Below are 25017 nucleotides of genomic sequence, written 5' to 3'. Positions count from 1 at the left end.
GGAGCCGTGACTGGTACTAGCCCTTGCTCTTGAAGCCCGAATTCTAAGCAAATTTGTGCTGGTGACATATTCAGTGGGAGGTGGCATATGAGGGGCAAAACGTTGCTCTGGGCATTGTTTAAAATTAGGCTTGGCTTTTCCTGGAAGGCTACTGATCTGTAGGATGGCATTGGGATGAATTTTGATTTAATTGCTGCCAGGATTGGGTTCCAAGTTGGCGTGGGTAATTTGCTATGTAGTTTTTGAAAGGCAGTGATGTGTGAAGCAAGGCGAGGATTTAGGGGGTCATTCCGACCCCGGCAGGCGGCGGGCACCGCCCGCCGGGCGGAGACCGCCAAAAGACCGCACCGCGGTCAAATGACCGCGGCGGTCATTCTGACTTTCCCGCTGGGCCGGCGGGCGATCTCCAAAAGATCGCCCGCCGGCCCAGCGGGAAAGCCCCTGCAAAGAGGAATCCGGCTCTGAATGGAGCCGGCGGATTTGCAGGGGTGCAACGGGTGCAGTGGCACCCATCGCGATTTTCAGTGTCTGCAAAGCAGACACTGAAAATCTTTGTGGGGCCCTGTTAGGGGGCCCCACGACACCCGTTCCCGCCATCCTGTTCCTGGTGGTAAAAACCGACAGGAACAGGATGGCCGGTTCCCCTTTTCTGACCGCGGCTTTACCGCCGCGGTCAGAATGGCCCAGGAAGCACCGCCAGCCTGTTGGCGGTGCTTCCGCGGTCGTTGGCCCTGGCGGTCGGTGACCGCCAGGGTCAGAATGACCCCCTTAGTGTATTTAGATGAAGCCTGGTAGAGTGGCGCTCATGGAACCAGACCCCAAGATATTTATAGCTAGAACTCTTTTCTACTGGATGCCTCCCAGGTGCCATTTACCCTTCTTTTTATGGCCATTTGCAAAGATTTGTTTTTTGGTTTTGTCTAAGTTAACAGTCATCCACTTTGTTGGGCAATTGACGGCCAGTGTGTTTAGCAAATTCTGCAGGCCAATAGAGGTTAGATTCATGAGGACAACATCGTCTGCGTACTGGAGTGACGTCAGCAGTTGTCCCAATTTTGGGGGATGTGAATGCGCCTCATCTAATGCTTTACTCAGATCTGAAATGAAGAGGTTCAACAATATTGGGGCAAGTACACAACCTTGTTTAAGTTCCACAGACATAAACGTACTTTACCTTTATAACTTTCCCTCAAAAACTCACAGTAGCAAACACGTTGTACAGTTAAGATCTGACTTCTGGAATGTAATTTATCTGGGGCTGCCAAAGAAAAACATTGAAAGGTAGCAAGGAACTCAAAACGCTCAAGTGAGTTTACACTTTAATTTACGTAAGATGGAGAATGTTTCACTATTTTTACACGGGTAAACAACCTACAACTTCTTTTCTAAGCAAGAAATTTGTAAAATGCTCTCCTTACTGAGACGTTCGAAATTTTTTCTGTCATATTTCTTTATTCATTTTAATAAAGGTAGTACAAGTCAAAAGAAAAAAACATAATTTCAATTTAGTTAAGGATTGTCATTCAGGTCATGCACTAAATGGAAAATGCTCAGTGTGTTATTTAGTCGTCAGCAGCTAACTGTCTCAGGAATTGACCAAAATAGGTGGGTAAAACAACAATTATTAACACTTAACCAGTCAACTATCTGAGTCCAGGAAGCCATTGACCAGATTTTTACTATTCATCCTATATCCCACAGGTGTACATGTTCCTGAGGCATAATACCAGCGTTGGGGGCGGGCGGGTGGGTTGGTATGGCATCACTTTGGGGCACTGCATGGTTAACTGTATGCAGCGGTTGTAGCAGATCTTCTGAGCTAGACTTGGTAACTAATTATACCTGTCATGTCTAAGTGCACCTATGAGCATGACAGGTATTGGCCCATACATTGTATTGTTGTGTATTCTTTACTTCAGTGGACCTGGTGTCTGATTTGGTGTCTATTTTCACTAGGAAAGCATCATTGCGTGTATGGGGATCCACTGCCTCCCACCGCCCACGGTGCTGACAATGTATCTGTTTCTGTCATGGTCCACTTATGCAAATCTCTTAGCCCCTTCCCTACACTTGGTGCAAAGGCTGCTTTCCATGACAATGCCTTTGGGCAATACCAATACAAGGTCAAAAAATCTGCAGATGTTTGATTTTCTGATAAGCTTTGCTATTACCAGTGCACACCTTTTCATCACCTCTACAACCAGTCTCAACACGAGCTCTGATATACACCCAGTTACTTCACCCAAAATCATTCTATCCCCAGGCATGCCCATACAATGTGAATAAAGTCTACCTCAATGGCCGGGCATCTGGGGCACTTTGAGGGTGTCCCTTGGTACATACGTTCTATGTGTTGAGGTGCCAAGTATGTGTGATGGAGGAAGTTAAATTACTTGTTTTGTAATCTTGAGTTTTTGGAGATTAATTTCAGGATTCTGAGAACCCACTCCCAGTCACCTCATGATATGGCACTGACTAAATGTGTTTCCCGCCATTTCTTCAGCTTATCTAGTTGTACCCCCTCCTGCTGTAGTAGAGTGGTATACAGGCATGTGATTGCCTGCCTAGAGGTGTTGTGTGTAAGTAGAATCTGTAGTAACAGCCAGGTGTCCGGTGCCTTCTGATCCAACGCCCACTTGGCCAACGCAATTTGCTTCAGTGCATTATACACAATAAACTGACTTGGCCCCAAAGTTGCATTTATCTCATTGGTTCTCACATGTTCTTAGGCCCCTGTCAGCGAATAGTTACATCCATACCCATATGTCCGCCTTTCTCCAGAGGCATTCATCATGTAGCACTGTCAACCTGGCACACTATGTCAAGTACCACAGGGGCAGATATGGAGCATGAAGGGGGGAGGGCAGTGGCTTTCTTGGAGATGTAGGTTTTCCAGCAGTACTTGGCTACCATCACCAGAAAGTGGTCTCTTACCACTCCGTTGTCCTTATCCAACATTATTTTTCTTTATTAATTGTTTTTCACTTTGTTATTGTTTCAGTGCTACATAAATACGGATCACATCGCCTCTAAGTTAAGCCTGACTACTACTGTGCCAAGCTACCAGAGTGTTAAGCACAGGTTATTTTAGTGACTTTTATGGTTCACCCATACGATTGTGGTTGCTGCTTGAGTAGGGTTCCATCTCTCGCCAACCAATAACCCAGTTTGTCATAGCATTGTTCTGCTCAATTGCCTAAATTGATCACTTCAGATATTTAAGTGTATAGCCAGAAGGTTACTAATTTGAATCCTTTTTGTGCACTTAGGAATAGTGATGTGTATTTATAGTGCTGTGAGGGCTTAGCCTATGACAGAAAGCGCTGTGAATATGAATGCCTAAAGTTTAAACAACATATTACGTACAGTATAAGATAGCTTGGAACCAATACAAGATAAGCTGCAACACTGATTACACCCTTGAGCTGGTTGTCTGCCACATTTATTAGGTGTTTAGAAGTAGTATCAGGGCATGACATTGTGGAGATATTGTAGGAGCCGCCTCCTTGTAGATTATAGGTGGCCTCTAAGGTTTCCTTTATACCACCGTTCTGTGAGTAAACCTCTGGCAAGCAGCATGAGCTTGCAGGTCTTTGCCAGATTCTGTAGGTTAGATTTATTATTTAAATGTGGGAGCAAAAACATGAGTACATACTAGATTGGTTGACTGCGGAAAAGATCTGCTCAGTGGCTGCACAGTGCCCTTTTTTAGAAAGGGATGCCCTGGCATTGAGTACAATCCCTTACACACATACCCTAATGGAATAAATTCAGGCGGAATACTCCCGATTTTTTAAGCTTAAAACGTCTTTATTTTGGTTGTGTCCCACCTGAAATTTCCTCTCCTTCAATAGAAGTCAAGGAGGAATACGTTCGCCTGATCACGTTTTTTAGAATCACCCACTTTCCTTCTTCAAAATGTTGGCATATATGAAGTGAATGGTGTAAACAATTTTGAGTAAACGATGAGTTTCAAGTTCTGAGGGGCATATTTATACTCCGTCTGCATCGAATGTGCATCAAAGATTTTGACGCACATTCAGCCCAAACGTTGCCCCGTATTTAAACTTTGAAACAAAATTCAGTCTTGCGTAAATCATATGCAAGGTAGGCATTCCCGTCCAAAAAATGACTTAAACGGCAGTGCGTCGAATTTATGCTTTCTGGCAAAAATGACGCACGGCCAGGAGGCGGAGCCGGAAAATGACGCACAGCCCGATTTGCGTCAAAAATTAACACCTGGGTCAGGGCAGGCGTTAAAATAGGGCAAACACACCTGTATTTAATCAGAACACACAGAACAAACAGCAGAGCAGCAGAGCAGCAACAGGGAGCCATGGAGGTGATTCTAATCCAGCGTGCATGCAGACGCGGAGCCCAGCAGCAACAACAGCAGCTACAACAACACCAGCAGGGACCCCAAAGGCAGCGCAGAAGGCAGGAGAGGATATTCCGCCCCAGAAACATCCTTCAGGGCCTCAGGGAACACAACATCATCCAGAGGTACCGGTTGAACTGGCAGGCCATTCAGCAGCTGCTGCGCAACATTGAACCACAGTTGGCCCCAACTTTGCTGACACCCCGCACCATCCCAACAGAAACCAAGCTACTTGCCGTACTTCATATGCTGGCAAGTGGCTCTTTTCAAACAACTGGCTTCCCTGGTTGCCGGAATATCACAACCATCATTCTCCGCCTTTTTGCCCAAAGTACTGGATGCCATCATTCGACTGACACCCCGCCATATCTGCTTCCCTAACACACTGTAGAAGCAGCAGGAAACAAAACAGGGGTTCTACCTCATCAGTGGCTTCCCACACGTCCTTGGTGCAATCGACTGCACACATGTACGCCTTGTGCCACCTGCTGCAACTGAACACCTCTACTGCAACAGGAAGTGCACACATTCCATCAACGTGTAGGCCATAGTCGATCACCAGGGATTGATCACCAACATCGTGGCTAAATATCCTGGGAGTGTACATGACTCAATCATCTTCCGTCACTGCACCATCAATGAACACTTCCAGGATGGACGGTATGGCAATGGACTACTTGTTGGTAAGTACAAAAACCTACTTATATACACACTGCACAGCAACCCTCTAGGACACACAACACATACACCACAACAGCAACATGTGGACAGGAACACACTGAGGTCGTGACATCGCTAGCCATGTTTCTCAGGTCACCATTGAACTGAAGTACTGGGTTTTTCAGAACCCAGTGGTGCCAGGGAACACACCCTAAGACTTCGAGTCCTTCCTGTTTCAGACTACAGAAACACAGAGTCTTCTTGGTGAAGTCAAAGATCTTGTCTATTGGCTGCAGCCAGTAACAGGTATCCTAGAAGTACAACACGGTGTATATTCTCAGGAGACTGCTCCCTTTGCAAAGCTAACCTTCTCTTTTAAACAAAATATTATGCTTTAGGCAAACATTCCTTATTTTACAGTTGATCATTCACATATTTTCACTACAAAGATATAGCAGGTTTATGATGACAAGCCCATATTTCAGTTTGTCCAGCCCTCAATCAATTACCCGGCAAGGCTTAGTACTTTCATCAGATATCGACGGACCCCCAATATAAACGGGCACCTCCTCCTTGTAAAGCAAGTCATAAAGAAAGAAACAGGGACAGGTGTGTGTAAGATTAGGCATGGTTTGTGTGTGATGAAAGGTTTATGATGTGTTGTGCCTTGATACTAATCTCATTCGGCCACTGGGAAAGAAACTGGCCGAACAGGTTTGGCTTCAGGCAGTGGAGTCAGCTTGCCAAGGTCACAGAGGAGTCAGCAAAGATGTACGTGTCCTTCAGACTCGTTTTCAGCATTAGACATTGGCCTATGTGAGGGCAATCACAAAATGGCTGTCGTTTAAATGGAACACGAGGGTTCAGGACGGAAACTCTGATATTCGGGTGATTTCGTTACCCGAATATGAATACAATGCTTGTGCATACTATTCTAATCATTCTCGGTCTGCTGATACCAAAATCGTTGTGATACGACGATGTTTATAACACGGGTCCAGAATTTTCAGTACCACAGACCCTCCTTTTGCCCTTACATAGGCAATAACCTATACTCACGCTAATCTGAGTCCAGGTCTATATTCATAAAGTCGTTGAGATGTTGCTGTAGCATCATCCTATTACTTAGCACGTCCCTTGATACAGGTTTCCTTACACACGATGTAGCACAGAGGCCACATATTGCAGGAGCACACTGTACACACAGACAGGACAGGAAAAGAATGGCTAAGATCATCCCAATGACTATCAGAGTCTTCCATCCCCAGGCGGATATCAGCTCCCAGAACCACCCCATCAATGACCAATCTCCTTTATCCACGTGAATAGACTCGGAGATCTTATGCAGTTTGGAAATGGCCTGGTAGACTGTTGGAGCGTTATCTGGGATTAAAACACAGCAACTTGATTGGATCACTTTACATACCCCACCTCGGTCTGCAAGTATGACGTCTAATGCGACCCTGTTCTGAAGAGTCATAAGGCGATCCGACTGGAGCTCAGCAGTCAAATTACCAAGGGCACCGGCGGTTTCAACTACCGTGGATTCAACCACCTTTGTCAATTGCCTTATGTTCCTGCTGTTCACCATAGGACCACAAAACGGCAGAATACCCTTTGCGAAATCTCCAAATTCTTGTCCTGTAGTGTCTTCTTTACTTATGACACCTCAAACTATCCTTGTCTTATGGTAATCTGCAGCGGCCGTGTAGGTGGGAGGTAACAGGAACAAAACAAAACATGTGCCTGAGAAGTCAGGGGGCAACCATGTATAGGCTCTATTATGGCAGATGAAATAGGTACCCTTAGCTGCTAAGAACGAAGGAGAAGTCTGAGACGCAAAAACATATGTTTCAGTGCAGATACTTTTCCCTAACTGAGCTCTGGGATTCTTGCCATTACCTTGCAGACATAGGTGACCCTGATGGGGTACAATCCAAATCGGGGAGGATCTCTTTGCTCGCTGGTTCCCACTCAGAGTAACTCCATATCCTGTTATGTTCCATCCAATATATGCTAGTGTCTCATCTCTCGGGATAGTCTCATAGGAAATATCTTCCCTAATCATATGTACTATACCCTTAGCTAGAGCACTATTCTTAGGATTATCTTTCACAGAACGTAGGGGGTTGGCTTCATACTCGTATATGAACACCGTTCTATATGCCCACACAGAACCATTATGGCTGAAAGGCTGGACCAGATAAGGGATACCTTTATCAGTACTATGAGGCATAAGACCACACACCCAACAGTTAGTTGTGTTCACTACTAATTGGTGTAGAAGCTGAATGAATGAATTGTTGACAAATTCTAATCTTCTGGCAGACTCGTGTTCAGGCAGGGGGTGAAAAGAATGCGAGGAAACAGTAGAAGGAGGTATGGGCTGAGTAATGGGTGCAAATGTCACTTGAATAGAGAATAAAACATATCCTATTAAAAACGTCATTACACTAAGCAACATGAAAACACATAGGCCCTCATTCTGACCTTGGCGGTCTTTTCGCAAGACCGCTGAGTTACCGCCGCGGTGAAGACCGCCGACCGCGGCGGTGTGCCGCTGTGCGCATTCTGACCGCTGGGAGCGTTCCGCCGGAAAACCGCCAGCAGCCACACTGGCGGTCGGCGGGAAAGTGGAGACTGGTCAACCTCCACCGCCACGCCAGCAGAACACCGCCCACAGAATTACGACCCACATTTCTGTGTGGCGGTCTTCTGTTGGCGGTCTTCTGTTGGCGGTCACGTCCCTATGGCTCCCGTCGCCTCCCGGAGGACCAACGCACAAGGTAAGTTGATCGTCCGTGAGGGGAGGGGGTGGGGGGGTGTTGTGTGATGTGTGCGTGCATGGGGTGTGCGTGTGAGTGTGTAGAGGGGGTGTGTGAGTGCATGTATGCGGGCGGGGGGTGCTGCTGTGTCTATGGGTAATGTGTGCTGTTCGGCAGGTGCGCATGTCGGCATGTATGTGTGCGGGTATGTGTCCCCGTTGTGTATGTGTGTGTAGGGGGTGTGTATATGTGCATGTTGGGGGTGTGTGCATGTCGGGGTACATGTATGTGCATGTCGGGGTGGGGGTGGGGAGGGGGTTCGTACCACCTCTGGGGGGTGGCAGGGGGGTGGAGGGTGTGGGGGGAGGACTCGGGTGGGTAGTGGGGGGTGGGGGAGACCCCTATCAGTGCCAGGGAAGGAATTCCCTGGCCCCGATAGTGCTTACCGCCATGGTTCGCACGGCGGTTCCCGCCCGCAAGAAACCGCGGCGGTAGGCAGGGTCATAATACCCTTGGCGGTCTTGGGACGACCGCCGGGCCGGAGTGCGCAAACTCCAGCCCCGCGGTCATGACCGCCGTGGCGGTCGGAGTGGAGAAGTAGCGGTCGGTCGCGGCGGGGACCGCCGCGGTCAGAATGCCATTTTTAATACCGCCGGTCTGTTCGCGGTCCGACCGCCGTCTCTCCGCCGACCGCCAGGGTCAGAATGAGGGCCATAATATCAAAAATCGTTTCTTTGTCATTATTATACCCATTCTGGCTTTAAAGTCCATCTGTTTGGCAGGTCTCTCATTCTTGAAAAACTCCATCCTCTCTAATTGCTGCTCGTGGTGGTAGGGTGTTCTATGCTAGGGAATGCTTCTGTCAGTCCAGGGCAACTCCCTTAGACCGACCAGAACTGTCAACCTAACGTCTTCAGCTGCACTCCAAAGACTTGGGCAACCACGACCCTACAGCTGAACCCGGATGGCGGTTCGAAAAGAAAAAAACAAAAATAAGAAAGTTTCTCAGATGAGAGAGCCGCACTTTAAAAAAAATAGCAAAGGAACGGGAAAAAAATTATTTGTCCTTAGTTCTTGGTCTCAAATTATAACAGCTTTTTCCAGGTACTGTCTGGTTCTGGAACAAGAGTTCAGGCTCTGTAGTGTTCAATCGAATTGACGGTGGCACAGCTTCTTGCAAATTATTGTCACTTTCTCGTTCAGAAATTTTTCCTTTTACACGTGCATCGCTAAATGGCAAAAAACGAGGCACAGTCTCAGTCTCAGAGTCAGCGATCCCCTCCTGGTCCCACTGGTCGTACGGTAGGGGAAAAGGGACCCTCTTGCAGTGTACGCCGTGGATCCAGTTCTTTTTCTCTTCCACTCGAACAGCTGATCTTGTTGAGAGAAGGACGAGGTAGGGGCCGGTCCAACGGGGCTGGTCATTCTTTGTCCGATGGAAGTTCTTGACCAGCACCCATGATCCAGGATCAATAAGATGTCCTGGAGCTTCAGAGACCTGAGGCAGAGTATTGTGAACCTGTTGGTGTAGAACACGCAATTTAGCCGTCAATTCATACAAATAATCAAGCAGTACAGGGTGTTCGATCTCACTGAATTTTGTTGGTCTTGGCACTCCCCATATGTTGGCCGGGCGGCCGAACACAATTTCATAGGGACTATGTCCCACTCGCGAATGCACAGTCATTCTTGTTGATAGGCCATTTAAGACCAGAGCTCGCTTGTATCTTTGCCAACTTCAGTTTTAGCGTGCCATTATAGCACTCTACTAGTCCAGCTGATTGGGGGTGATTTGCAGCGTGGAATTTTTGCTGGATACCTAGCCCTTCACATACTTTTTTCATCACTCGACCCACAAATTCACTCCCATTATCACTCCAGACCATTCTCGGCATTCCAAACCTAGGGAAGAATTCTTTAGCAAGGGCTTTAGCTGTGGATAAGGCAGTGTTGTCTTTTAAGGGATATGCTTCTACCCATCTTGAAAAGGCACAAACAACAACGAGTACGTATTTCAGATTGTTGCACCTTTCCATGTGGATGAAATCTAGCTGCAAAACCTCGAACGGATACGTTGGAGGTGCAAAATGACCAGCTGGAGTTGGGGTTCCCCTACCAGGATTGTATTTCAGACACACCATGCAATTCTTGACCACATTCTCTGCACATTTAGGAATTCCAGCATTTTGCCATACTGGAGCCAACAACTTACAAATCCCTTTCACACTGATATGGGCCATTCCATGAGCCATTGTCACCACTGCAAGCACATACGCATCGGGTAACAACCATCGCTGATGTTCTGACAAGTCAACCCAACAACCATTTTCATCCAATTTACCCGTACTTTCTTTCCACACACTCAACTCTTTCTCTGAAGCTTCAGCTTGAATAGACTTCACACCCTCTATCGTATCTTCACATATTCCAACGTCACCAACCCATCTTGCGGGGCCTGCAACATACATTCGATTCATCACATCTTTTGCTGTTTCTTTTGCGATTTCGTCAGCAAATGCATTGCCACGACCGACATCATCAGTAACCTTCTTGTGTGCACTGCATTTCACAATCGCAACTTGTAATGGCAAGGTCAGTGACTCAAGAAGCTCATTCACCAACTGACCATGCTGAATTTTAGTTCCATGCGAAGTCAGGAACCCACGTTCTTGCCACAATCATCCAAAACTATGGGCCACACCAAACGCATACTGGCTGTCGGTATATATGGTCACTTTCATTCCTTTCGATAACGCACATGCTCTCGTAAGTGCAATCAGCTCTGCTGCTTGAGCTGAATTATGTGGTATACGTGCAGCTTCAACAATCGTATGCAAAGTTGTGACAGCATATGCTGCAGTCGTATCACCATTCGGAAGCTTGAAGCATGAACCATCCACCCATAAGGTACCATCACACTTTACAAGAGGAGTATCTTTAAGATCTACTCTCCCTTTCGTTTCTTCTTCTGTCCTAAGAAAACAATCATGTTGTTCAACATCATCTGTTTCTACTGAAATTGGCAATAACGTGGCTGGATTCAACGTATTGCACCTCTTTATGTGCACATGACTCGCTAACAGTGTCAACTCGTAACCTGACAATCGAGCACTAGTTAAATGCTGTGTCTTGGTCCTGTTTAACAACGTGTCCACTGCATGTGGAACCATCACAATCAACATATTATTCATCACTAACCCAGCAGACTGTCGAATAGAAACAGCTGCTGCCGCTGTGGCTCTCAAGCAACTCGGCAATGCTTTAGCTACCGGATCCAAAGTTGACGAAAAATATGCGCATGGGCGCTGCTTGTCTCCAAAAGACTGTGTCAGCACTGACAATGCACAACCCTCTTTCTCATGGACATACAGTGTAAAGGGCTTACTGTAGTCAGGGGTACCCAACACAGGAGCCGAACACAATGCATTACGCAATTCGGAAAAACTTTTCTGACAATCTTCAGACCACGGAACGGGGTTTGGTGTATCTTTATAGGTCAATGCTACCAAAGGTTTGGCCAGCAAAGAAACATTTGGTATCCATTGTCTGCAGTATGATGTAATGCCCAAGAAAGCACGTACTTCTCTCTGTGTCTTTGGCACACTAAATTTTGCAATTGCCTGAATTCTTTCTGAGGTCTTCAGTTTCCTTCCCTCCTTCGATAAGAGATGACCTAAGTAGGTCACTTCTTGTCGACAATATTGCAGTTTTGAAAGGGACACTTTGTGATGTAAATCAGACAAATGACGCAACAACAACAAGGTGGCTTCTTTACAAATCTCTTCAGTATCTGTAGCGACTAGCAAATCATCAATGTACTGAATAAGGGTAGCGCCGTCAGGTAAAACAATTGCATCCAGCTGTGTTTTTAAAGCCTGACTATATATTGATGGACTTTCACAGTAGCCTTGTGGAGCGCGTTGAAAGCGAAAACTTCGGCCTCCTAAACTGAAGCCAAAAATATCCCTGCTCTCCTCTGCAATCGGGATGCTGAAGAAAGCATTCTTTAAGTCAATCACCGAGAACCAGGTGGCGGAAGCTGGAATCATAGTCAATATGGCAGTGATATCAGGAACAACTGGAAACTGTGGCACAACTATTTTATTTACCTCTCTAAGATCAATCACGAGCCTGTAAACAGGTGGCTTAGAGGGGTCAGTACGTTTCAAAACAGGCAGAACAGGACTATTACAAACGTTGCCTCTTGTCTCTTCAATTACATCTTTTTCAATTAAATCATAAATGATTGCGAGCAACGCCTTTTCACCTTCACTAGAGATCTTGTATTGTTGAATGGGTGGTAATTTAACATTGGCTTTTAATGTCACAACATAAGGCGGTATTTCCAACAGACCCACATCATTAGGACCAGTAGCCCAAATGGTATCAGGAAGAAACGACAATTCGGTCGGAAGTTTATCCTTCGACAAATACATTGGAGAGACCATTTTCCTACCCAGTGTAAGTTGTACTCCCGAAGGAGAACAATATAATGTTGCATACAATCTTTTCAACAAATCCAATCCTAACAAGTTTTCACCACAACCTGTCGTCAGAATAAGGGGTGCTTCCAATTCACAAGGTCCAACAGAAAGGGACATAGGACTAGAAATCGGGTTCCTAACCGGGGCGCCAGAAAAACCTACTGAAACATTCATCTCGCCAGACAAAGGTGCGCCAGGGAGTTTTGAGTGCATAATATAACTCTTTGTAGCACCAGTATCCAACAGAAAAGGCTCTGACACACCTGATGTAATCACTTTAACATAAGGTCCATTCTGATCCACTGGAACTAAAAAAACTCCCTCTCTTCGTCTATGGCTGTCCTAGCAATTATTACCTTCCAGATTCTCATCTTCTGCATAGTAGTCGTCAGCATAGTACTGAGCCGTCCTACCAGACGCGTTATGTTGCTGGTCAAAACTATTCATTGAGTTTTGAGACGGAAAAGAACGCGTGTTCTGGGGGAAACTTCCACGTCCTCTACCTCTAGGAGCTTGTTGAACACCTCGACCTCTTGCGCCAGAAGCACCATTTGTACGCTGTAACAAAATAGGACAACTATACTTGAAATGACCCTCTTCTTTACAATATGAACACTGATTGGGACCTACAGGAACACGTGGTTGAGAAAACTCGAACCTTTGCGAGTTTCTCTGGAACTGTTGAGGTTGCTGATAGTTACTCTGACCACCACGTGGCGGATACGCCTGTTGTAAAAGAACCTTCGTTTTTAATTCTTTAGTTTTCTTGTCTGCTCTATCCTTCTCATCTTTATCCCCATTTTCGTAGTACTGTGCAGTAGCCAATATTTGTGCTGAAGATGAAATGGCCCAAGAACTCTCTGAATCCTTCAATTTCTTACACAGCTCGGCAAGCAAATTGTGCACAAACTTGTCGACGAACAACCGTTGACCACCTTCTGTACTCATATCTTGACCACTGTGGTCGATAAACGTTTCCTCAAACCTGGTGAAGAAATCAGACACTGTTTCATCTTTCTTCTGCTTACACGCAGACAATTTATCCCAATTCACACGCATCGCAGGCATTAAAGTCTTCATGTAAGTAATGATCCTAGCAGGCAGTTCTGCTACCAAAGGCTCAGGTTTGGCACCACCAACTTGTCTATCATTTGCAGCACTAATATTAGCCCATGAGTCACCTAACTCTTGCGCATGATCTGTATGGCGAATCAATCCCCACAAAGGCTGTGGAACAACATTCCCAAATAACATGTCTATGTCGGCTAAATTCATAATGCATGAGTCTGCAGTCTGTGATAATTCCTTATAATACCCTGCAGGGTTTTTACGGGGATCAGGCAAAGTCTGCTTAAGGGCTAAAACTTCAGCTCGGTTCCACGGAACATGTACCCAAACACGCTGAAAATGAGCTGGGACAGCATCAATTTGATTAGCAACATCAGCCGCAACGGCGTCCTTCCATACCGGAGGGACTTCTCTCATTGGGTACTGTCGCACCTTTTTTTTAACAGAGGAGTCATGTTGGAACAATGACTGAGAAGGGTCCTTATTCCTAAAGGACAACAACGTCGCAACTGCTGTCTCAACATCGGGACCCACAATCGTGCCCTTTGCAAACTCAAACCGTACACGGCACAAATCAGGTGGATTTGTTTCCAAATCATTATCCTCTAATTCCTCACAAAGGAAAGCACACATTTTCTCAAAAACGTATCTTTGTTTCGGTGCTCCCCATTGACGGAAGACATCCATAACAGACTCTACATTGTATCTTAAAGGGTAAACAACCCATTTACGCGCCATACGGTCAAACATTTCTCTCTCTTGAGAATTAGGCAGTTGACTACGCGACTGTTTACGCTCCGAATCTGGGGTCACACCATACGACCCAAAGAGAGGAAATATAAGGCTGGTAACAGTATCTGTCACTCTCTGTCGGACAGAAGGAGAAGTTGATGAAAGAGCAGGAGGAAAAACAGAGGGAGGCAAGGCAGACGCAGAAGCAGACGCAGAGGCAGTATCAGGAAGAACACCAGAAGAGGCAGTCAATGTAGTACATAAAGTCGTAGGAGGTACAGATAAAGCAGGTAGCGAAGTCGGCGGCCCTTGAAGGGGCTGCGCCATAGTAGTAGGAGCCAACTGAAAAGGAGCTGGCGGCTGTGGAAGAACCTGAGGCACAATAATCGGAGTTTGCTCAGCTAAAGGTTGCAGAGGTGCTGTAGCATTCTGCGCATAAGGGGGTGGCGAACTCAACAAGTGTGACATTAAAGGATCTTTCTCAAGTTATTTTGCTGCATCTTGCTGAAGAAGCAGAAAAACTGGATAACATTTATTGGTCACCAATTTACGTTGCCTGTGCAACTGCTCATTCATCTGTTCTTCTTCATCATCTTTAAACTGCATGGCAGCTTGCATTATCGAGATACCCTCTTCCCTCTTATTTCTCTTTGCTAATTTAATTTCCTTCTGTTTGGCTTCCTTACGCCATAGGCGGAAAGAGTCAAACATCGCCGGCCGGGCTTTCTTCTTGAAAAGTTTAACCTCCAGATTATTCAGAATCTCTGAGTCAAAACTACCATATTGGGGCCATTTTAAAACACCATCTTTCCTGGTGTATCGGATCCATACTTCATTATATGTGAGGGGGCCTATGCCATGTTTCACATATAGTTCATCGGTTGGAGTTCCAATCGGAGGAACCGGACACGAGTCCTCCAATCGGGATCCCTATTATAACCAAGACAAAACAAATTTCCATATCTGCTAAGACCAGGCATCTTCGCTCTCTAGTCTAGCTTCAAACTTCAAAGGATTATCGAATACGATAGTCTCGTGAATACACGAACCCCTCGGCTTTGGTACTTGCAAGTTCCAAATCAAAGATCCCAAGGGGATACCAAACTAAGAACCAAACGAAGGACTGGGAGACGCTCCACTTATACTTAACTGAGGTATCGATGACGTCACCAGAAGACTCGTTTATCGTTTCGCTCTACCAAATCATCAAGGGTCCAAAACAGGGCGATAGTCAGGGCAGCAGTCCTTCGTAGCCGTCGGGAAGCGGGGAACCTCGCAGCAAAGACTTTCGGACCACGTCGACATACAGGGGTCGATGAAGTGGCGGCCTCCCTCCAGAATTTTCACACGAAGCTCCTCACGAACCTCTGGCTTGGACTGGTACCGCTGAAATCACCCCATGTTGGGCGCCAACTGAAGTACTGGGTTTTTCAGAACCCAGTGGTGCCAGGGAACACACCCTAAGACTTCGAGTCCTTCCTGTTTCAGACTACAGAAACACAGAGTCTTCTTGGTGAAGTCAAAGATCTTGTTTATTGGCTGCAGCCAGTAACAGGTATCCTAGAAGTACAACACAGTGTATATTCTCAGGAGACTGCTCCCTTTGCAAAGCTAACCTTCTCTTTTATACAAAATATTATGCTTCAGGCAAACATTCCTTATTTTACAGTTGATCATTCACATATTTTCACTACAAAGAAATAGCAGGTTTATGATGACAAGCCCATATTTCAGTTTGTCTAGCCCTCAATCAATTACCCGGCAAGGCTTAGTACTTTCATCAGATATCGACGGACCCCCAATATAAACAGGCACCTCCTCCTTGTAAAGCAAGTCATAAAGAAAGAAACAGGGACAGGTGTGTGTAAGATTAGGCATGGTTTGTGTGTGATGAAAGGTTTATGATGTGTTGTGCCTTGATACTAATCTCATTCGGCCACTGGGAAAGAAACTGGCCGAACAGGTTTGGCTTCAGGCAGTGGAGTCAGCTTGCCCAGGTCACAGAGGAGTCAGCAAAGATGTACGTGTCCTTCAGACTCGTTTTCAGCATTAGACATTGGCCTATGTGAGGGCAATCACAAAATGGCTGTCGTTTAAATGGAACACGAGGGTTCAGGACGGAAACTCTGATATTCGGGTGATTTCGTTACCCGAATATGAATACAATGCTTGTGCATACTATTCTAATCACTCTCGGTCTGCTGATACCAAAATCGTTGTGATACGACGATGTTTATAACACGGGTCCAGAATTTTCAGTACCACAGAACCTGTCACACATCGGAAATTAATGTACAGCCTAATGTTAAGACGTCAAAGATCACAACGTGTGGAGTGGGTTGCACAAATGTCACCTTGCAAAATGTAAGTGTCCCAATGACCTTTACATTAATCCATTGCATAAGTCTAAAGGTATGGGATGTCCAGGGTACATTGATAAGAGCGTGTTAACAACACTGTCAATTGTAACATGTGTATGGAACTATCATCTCACCCCCAGTGAAGACACACTATCACAAGTCACAATGTTAGGGAGGGCACACTGTACTGCAAATCCCAAAACATACTGCTGACAACTGGTTAGCAGACAAACACTCGTTCAGCCAAGGTAACAACACAATGCAGATGGTACATCATACAAGCCTAGGATGCTACATTATAACACAAAAGAGTCACAGACAACACAAGACACCTACTGCCGTGAAAGGTCATTTCAATAGGGCCAGCTACATCAATATGATCCCAATCCTTTTCTCTTTCAGCTGATCAGGGGTATGGCATCCAGCCATGGATTATGACACCATTTGGCAACCCGAGTACTGCTGCAGAGCGTACCTAGAACGACGCACATCGGAGGACACACAGCATTGTCGAGAGGACCTTTGGCATCCTCAAGTCAAGGTTCCGGTGCCTCAACATCACTGGTGGTAGCCTCCTATATTCGCCGGAGATGGTCTGTAGGATCATCCTAACACGTGCAATATTGCACAACATTTGCATCAAAAGGAACATTCCCCTCCTGGAACTAGAGCCACACATGCCTGAAGAGGAGGAAGAGGAGGATGCTAGCCTACAACATGAGGGGGAACTACTGAACACGGCCGCTGGTATACGCAGGCGGCAACAGATAGTCAACAATTTATTTTGAATATAATCACCTTCACCACTTTAGTTAACTAATTTCAATAAACACCTATAATAATCACCACATCATGGTCTGGCTATTAATTGTTGCACACCTTCATCTCCACTTATCAGAATAGGAGTGTTGCCTCATGGAGCATTGCTGAGATACTGATTAGGACACTGAACATCCCAGAGCTAATGTAATGCCTAACATACAATTGTCACATACACACACACTTTTAATGACATATATCATGTACATTTCTCCTTTGAAGGCCAATAGCTGAGGACCACACCTATTTCACACATTCGTGTTGAAATCAAGGTCCAACGCAGCATATGGCACACAACTAAGACACCATCACTCAATAAGGGGGAAAAAGCCTCATACATGAGGCAGTCAATGTGCTTTTGCATCAGTAACAGGAATGTCTGACCAGACCCTTGACAGCAGTAAGTCCAACTGCATCCAATATTTGCAAGGACTATCTGTGACTAGAGTTCCATAGAAGCAGAACATAGACAGCACAAGTGCCACTCATAAGAGCAGCATTGCACAAATGACATTCCATGTACATGTCAGCCCATTTCCTAACTCCTGACACACCCATGCACCTGGTCACAATCCACCTGTCGGAAGAGGTCCCTGGAATACTAAGATGTGTACCCTGATATTCCCTCCTCTACACACACAGACCAACATTAGCAATCCAGTGTGCTACACCCTTTACTATGGTATGCCACTGTCATAGGACATCTGACTGCATGGACGTCAGGTTAATTTATACACTGGCTTCTAGTTTCAAAGCCCTGTTAGCACCTGTAGACTGCTTCCAGTGTGAAAATGTCTGTTGGCCCTTAGAATGCAAGTCTCACCTACAGGACTGGTGAGAAACAGATGCAGCCCACACCTGTGATCACCTCCATGCACACCACCCATTTCAAAAAGTACTGCCCCTGCTGATGCCTGGAACAGCATATGAGTTGCCATTTAGTCAATTACACCATTAAGCATTGATACTAATTAATCTGTGTAACACAGCCCTTGGGTTCATTTGTCACCTTCAAAAACACAGGACATACACAGTTTGACATGTCAACTCTCTAGTTTGTCCTCCAAACAGTCTGAGTCAGACCACTGATTATGTAACTTGTCAAATTGCTGGATCCTGAATCACCCTGCATTCTGTCAGCCTGACTGGCATCTGTCTGTGCGTCACACTAAAGTATCCCTGTGTCTGCATATGTACCACACTTGCGTTAGCAAACCTCTCATTCATCAGAGGGTATTGGGCATGGGATTCTTCAATGCATACACAAATACATTGGATAGCATCATCTGCCTTTTAACTGTGCCATTTGAGTTAAATCCTCTGGGAAAAGCAAAATTCATGGCCCATCCCTTGTCTGGGTCGCATTTATGCATGAATGACAAAGTGTGACAGTGTCCCAGGGCCGTAGGCAGGGATTGGGTACGGGGCTTTCAGCACAACCAGCAACCTCTGATAATGTCCATGAAAAATACACACATGTCAGGACCATGACAGTTCACACACAGAATCACATTGCTCACAACATAGTGGTGGGCCGTGTGTGGTGAATAGCTGCAATAATAATCAGTACAGGGGCTATGATGTTCCCAGATGCAGTGGGAATTGCAGAGGCTAACCTGTGTACAAATGTTGTAATGACACCTGCCGGAACATGACACCTGAGACATTATCTCACTCAGCACACCAATGTTGCCCTGTTGACTGTCTCATTACACGTCTTTAGTGACAGGGTGGGACCATCCCCATGTAGGTTCACATGTCCACATCCACTTTACTCACATTGATCAACCAAGGATACTCAGTAGATACAGGAATAGCTGCCACAGACTCATGATGAATCCTGGACTGAACTGTGACAAATTACACCCCAAAAAATATACAGGATCATCATTGGACCACACACATGAACAAGACACCTATGTGCAATTGATCACTGGTAATATGTGGACACGTGCTGTCTTGTGTGCTGGTCCACCACAGCCACTTGATAGTTGGGGCTCACTTCTATGGACTCAACTGTGGTGTCATCATACATTTGAGATTCACCCTTGTCTGTCTGTGCAAACAACATGGTACCCACTTCCTCAATGCATGTGTATGACTCACTGTGGGATTCACCAACTAGTGCCTAGGAAGCTGTTACCAAAACTCTAGGACATAGGATGTTGAAAATGTGGACCATTAACATGAACAAGCGTCTGCCGTCTATCTGGTGCATGCTATGTCACATGTAGTGTCTACGTGACCCTAAATCTTGGAAGTCCACTTTACGGATGTTGCTACATGTATGACTAACACATGCCCTCTCTCATTTCCACAATGACTTGCACCTAAGGATTGGGCACATGGATGTCACATTCATACAAGCATATGTACAAATATGCTTCATGTGATACACACTCACTTGGTCAACAAATACATTAATTGCCAAAGAACACACTTTGAGCCAAAGGCATTTAGGTATTGTACATATGTGCGTCACATTGCTATCCTCTCCTTATGCCAAACATGCACAATTTGTGCAACACATATATGTAGGTCACACTTATGACCAACTATTGTGTCAGCCAACCGTAAAAATACTGTGAATGGAGTAGCGGATCATGGTCCGCTGCAGTATGATGTCACACATGTGAACATACACCATCAACACCATAGTGTCTTCAATCAGCCTATCTCTGATGTGTCCCAAATGTAACATAACAAAAAAACAAGAAAAATTGCCCAAAACCAGTTAATGCACTGAAATTTTGACGTTCCTAGCCTTATGCGTCATTTTTTGTCTACCAAAACTGTATTTGCATCATTTTTTTTTACGCACAGGAGTGAAAATTAGCCTGCATCCAGATATTTGTACAGGCCATGTATTATTATGTGGATGCGGGCCAATTTTCACTCCTGTGCCTCAAAAAAAATGATGCAAATACAGTTTTGGTAGACAAAAAATGACGCATAACGTGAAAAAGGTGGGACTTTCCATACAGGAAGTGATGTAATAGGATATCCTGTTTACAGATCATGTATAGTGGGTGTACTTTCATTTTCACTTTGCAGTCTATGATCCTTCTAGACTGTGTGGCTGTGTAGTGAGTGGTGTCCTGAGATTCTGTGCTTTTTTGTCCTGTGTGCTATATGTAAAGTCCATTTGTGAAATAAATATTGTTGCTGTATACTATACTACTGTGTTTTGTCTACATTTGTCCATTTATCTTGTGTTTTTGTTGTTTGTGGGTGTCTGTTGTGGGTAGTGTTATTTTGGGGATAGTTGGGCTCTTTTAGTGGTTAAGTTTACTTTTCATCTGTATTTGTACCCCTACCTTCCCCCTTTTCCCCTTTCTATTTCTTTTACCCCTATTCCCTTTCACTTTTTAAGTATGTCTGGTAGGCCACGTCTTGGCAGGATGGGTGAAGAGGAGTTGGGGGGCTTCATCTGGCTTGTGTGCCATTTCTTGCCACTTATGATCCAGGCAGGGGGCAGGGTGATACAGGGGTATCCAACAGAGGTGCGCAGAATCCGGTGGGGAAAGGTGCTGCATCACCTGCAGCGTTTGTATGCCAGCCAGAGGAGTGACCACCAGCTGAAGCACCGGTGGGCTGACCTCATCACCAGGGAGCAGGATCTCTTGGACCACCTGGGAATCATGATTGGTGGCACTGTTGGTACTAAGCATGTAAATGTGCATGATTAAATGCTCTGTAGTGACATAAGAGGATTTGTACAATGTCTGCCAGCTAACTTGCTGACTGTGTGTAATGCTGGGGAAACATAAAGGGATAACTGATGCACTATGGTAAGGATCACAATTGCTAGCTGTCCGGTAACACGTGCTCAGCAAACTTACAGGATACTTTTCCATGAAGTAAATTGGTGCGGCCTTTTTGTCAGAAAACAAAATAGGAGCCAATCATGTCTATATAGGGTACTATTGACAGAGAAGTAAAGATGTACCAACATATTGGCTAACCGTGTTGAGGCAATAGCTAGACTGACTTTAAAATCACTACATGATGGTGAAAATGAGTGTTGCCTTCACGTCAATTGATAATAGCAAAGTGGCTCAGACGTATGTCTCATGTGAGTCTGGTGAGTGTGGAAGGAAAGCGTTCACGGAAGTACTATGAATGTTTGGGTTATTGTGTTCCTTGATCTTTTTGGATACATGTCAGATATGGATTTGAAAACATTGTGACAAGGTGTTAGGTGCCCTCAGCTAACATTTTAGAATTTTTGTTGAAGTTAGTTGTGCCACATTCCAAATATGGATGGCAGTCCAAGTGTATGCACATGGCTTTACATCTCCATGGTTGGTGCAAATCCCCATAGCAGGGCCACATCAATTGAATCAAATGTAACAACAGGAGGGCTTACAAAAGTCCCTGCCCCTCCCTCTGTACATTGTATCTATGTGTCATTAATGTGTCATGGCCACAAGGCATGTTTGACTGGTAATGCAGTCCTCAAGTAACCATGATTTGGATGTCTCTCTTGGATGCACATGATGAGACGATTACACTCCATATTTTTTTCTGCTCACCAATTACGGCGCATGTTTGCAACCACATGATAGTTAGGGCCTATGTATGTGTGAAGATATGTGTGTAACTGTCACAGGAGACCCATGCTATGTACAAGTTGGCCGTGATATATCAGATCCAGTACCATCATGTCTGAATGCCTGCCCTTTCCTTATTCAGCCTACATATTGAATATGTTTCTGAAATGTTTGCACTGTGCACAGATTTTTAGCACATTTCTTCCTTCAATACCTTACAGGTGGACCGGCACCCTACACTGTGGGAGAGGTGGCGACATATGAGGACCCCGACCACTCCAGTAAGTGTTGATATGTCTCTTATGTGTTATGTTTGCTGGTTAGGGACTCCTGTGTGTTGAACGCATAGCATGGTGTGATGCGTTGGGCAAGCTTTTCTCTTGTTCCATGAGTGGGAATTCAGTTTCTCACATGTTTTGATTTGGTCAATGCGTATCCAATGGTATTATGTAGGGATTGTAGGCCATTCCTGTAGGCCCCACTGTGAGTACAGGGGTCAGTCATGTGCATGACACTTGTATCAACAAGAGTTGCACTGGAAGTCAGCTCCGATTTAGTCAGCCTGTCACACCCACTTTCTCCAAGATTGGTACAGCAAATTGCTTTCCAATAGACATCCGCTTCCCTATTTACCTATTTAATTATGAAACAGTAGGTAGAACCTCCTAGCAGCATGTACTTCCACATGTAGTGCTACAAGTATGTGGAACTAGAGTGCAATGGCCTAGGTGTGCATGCAATTCATGCTCATGGGTGTTCTTGCAACTCTGTGCCTGATGTAAGTCAGGCCTTACTGGAAGTATATGTTGTGTACCAAGTTCTGCATTTCCTGACATATGTGGCCCTATGATTGGTCTAGGGTTTTCTGACTCCTTATTGTTGATAGGCCTTACCTGTGGTGTGTGTGTAGAGCCAAACACGTGTGGAGTTTTCTATACACTCCTCGGTGTACATGTTGTTGGAAATTGATAGTTGTTTATCCACCCCCCCACCCTCAAACACGGGCATGGGTTTGTGAATGGGGTACCTAGTACTAATGCTACCAGTATGTTACACATACATGTGAATAAGTGACGGTTTGGTTGCAACCTAGTATACACACTCAGGTTTGGCACTTGGTACTATACTGGCAAGTCCAGTTACAACTTGCAGACCATGTAGCTTTAGTTTTGCTTTCCGTACACTGACATTTGTAGCCCAGGTCTTGGCAGAGGATATGCAGCATGATTCTTAGCTGATAACTGGCAGAACTCAGATTGCAAGTCAAAGCCAGTTGTTACCCATCTTGTAAGTTATGGATGTGCTATGTGTGATGTGACCTTTGTAGGCTGGCCTGCCATGTACTTCCTCAGGGACATTCAATGATCTGTATTGTGATATGAGCTGTTACAAGTACAGTTGATGTATTGTCTGATTAACTTCTTGTGCCATTACACACAATGCAGTTACTAATGTAGAATATCTGCATTTGTCTTCACAGCTGCAAACATGACCCCAGACCAGGTCCGTGAATTCCAGCGCCAGGCCATGAGATACCAGCACATCCTGTTGGTGGAGTCGGGGTTCAGGAGGATGGCCCGGCGATATCGTCATGAACGGGCCTCGGGGGCATGGAGAGCCTTCCCACAGGGTGGCCCTACTTTGTCCACCACAGCCACCACCAGCACAACCACCAATCCAAGCCAGGTGGTCCCACCCACAGCTGGGACTGTTGGTCCTACATCTGCTGGACTTCCAGGCCCCAGCATTGCCACCGGTGCAGGACAGCCCACTAGGCCTGGCACCACACAAACACAGACCTCCTCCACTGGTACCCAGACTGCCACAGCTCCATCTGTTGACCCTGCAGCCTTCAACCAAATGGAATGGAAGATGGACTGTGTGCTGCGCAAGTTGAGCCACCTGAGCCGGGATGTGCGTCACATTAACCGGCGTGTTAAGTCTATTAAGAGGACCCTCCGGAGGGCCAACCTCTAGACATTTTTCTATGGACATGATTCCCTACTCTCCCTCCTCTTTCCTTGTTCTTATAGTTAGTGGGCTTAGGGGGCTTAGTGTTAGGTTGGTATAGGCTGTTAGTTTAGTTAGTGTTAGTGGGTTGGGGGTCCTGATTCTTTCTATTTTTACTTATTAAGTGTGTGGGTGGGTGGGTGGTTGGGGGACTATGTTGGGGTTTTTGTGTATTTAAATAAAAAAAAACATTTAAAAAATATATATATATATATATTTGTTTAGGATAGTATAGTATGTGTTTAGGTTAGTATGTGTTGTCCTCCATGTGTCCCTTCTCATAAGGGAGGTGGGGGGTAGATGTTTAGAACATTTCATTGCATGTGATAAGTAAGTGTAGCTTAGGTTAGTTAGGGACAGTTGTGGGTAATGAGTAGTCAGGGTAGATTAGGGTAGGTAAGATTTTTCCCTCAGTTTCCTCTATTGTGATTAGCATCTAATAAATATTTGGTTAACCGTTAATAGTATGTGTTGAATGGTACTTGATCGTGGGTTTGGATTCAGTGTACATAAATTTGGTACTATTACATTTGTGTCCTATGCTACAAACAAATCCCAACTGAGCTGTATGATTGGCAGCTAGCCCAGAGCTACCTTGCAAAGTGTCGACCCTTCGTTGCAACCACCAATCACAGTTAATATGGATGACAATGTGTTTCTGTTGATAAGTGTGTTTTCAAAGTCACAAACAGTGCTTCCAGACTTGGTATTGGGGAAACAGTTTTAGGTCTGACTGCAGTGTGATGATCAAGGACATCCTTATAAAATGAGTTCTCATTGACACTCTTGTTTTCTTGTCTTCATGACTCTCATACATCAATTGTGACACAGTTCAGCATGATTAACTATTTGGATGTAAACTCAGACACCTTCAGTTATGCAGTTTTAGTAGTGTTTGCTTAGATTAGTGTGCCATGTTATTTGTGTTATATTTGCATGTTGACCACATTTTGCGGCCACTATTTGATGACTTAGTTATCCCCTGAGGAAGCATTATTCTGTCAAACACAGCATGATGGTGCATGGTTTCTCACTTCATCCGATTTGTCCCTCAGGATGGGCAGAGTATGATGCAATCATGGACACTGTGCAGATTTCTCTGACTACATATTATCAAGACAGTTGTATTGACAAGCTACGTAATTTGACAGTAGGCACTTTTCAGTTATCTACTGCACAGTTGATATG

General features: G+C 45.2%; 1 long non-coding RNA gene across 1 annotated transcript in view; it reads left to right on the top strand.

Annotated features, from left to right (window-relative positions):
- The window catches only part of LOC138300795 (uncharacterized), a 32099-nt gene extending 8174 nt beyond the window's left edge, over positions 1 to 23925 (top strand). Inside the window, exons 2-3 of the long non-coding RNA XR_011205008.1 lie at positions 22041 to 22100; positions 23300 to 23925. This is a non-coding gene — a long non-coding RNA (uncharacterized lncRNA). The remainder of the gene's footprint in view (positions 1 to 22040; positions 22101 to 23299) is intronic.
- The last annotated feature ends 1092 nt before the right edge of the window (positions 23926 to 25017 follow it).

The sequence above is a fragment of the Pleurodeles waltl genome, chromosome 6, assembly GCF_031143425.1.
Source record: "Pleurodeles waltl isolate 20211129_DDA chromosome 6, aPleWal1.hap1.20221129, whole genome shotgun sequence".
In the NCBI taxonomy this organism is placed as follows: domain Eukaryota; kingdom Metazoa; phylum Chordata; class Amphibia; order Caudata; family Salamandridae; genus Pleurodeles; species Pleurodeles waltl.
This window is presented reverse-complemented; position numbering and strand designations above follow the sequence as displayed.